Raw genomic sequence first — 257 nt, forward strand, 5'->3', positions numbered from 1 at the left:
TTTATATCCTGAGCAGATTATGTTATTCTACAACCCCCGTTCCTCAACCTACCACCCCTCTCCCCTCCATCTCCCCGGGACCCCTTCTCCCCCCTTCTCCTCCTCCCCACTTCCCCCTTCCCCTCTCCCTCCCACCCCAACCCTCCAGATATGCCAGCTAGAATTTTCTCGTCGACAGTTTCTCTTTTAAAGTCCCAGGGATGACTTTCTCGCGCTCTGGCCGTGAAGTTCTCCTTTCGCCCAAGACTGGAGCTGCC

Source organism: Penaeus monodon, chromosome 15, assembly GCF_015228065.2.
Source record: "Penaeus monodon isolate SGIC_2016 chromosome 15, NSTDA_Pmon_1, whole genome shotgun sequence".
Classification (NCBI taxonomy): Eukaryota; Metazoa; Arthropoda; class Malacostraca; order Decapoda; family Penaeidae; genus Penaeus; species Penaeus monodon.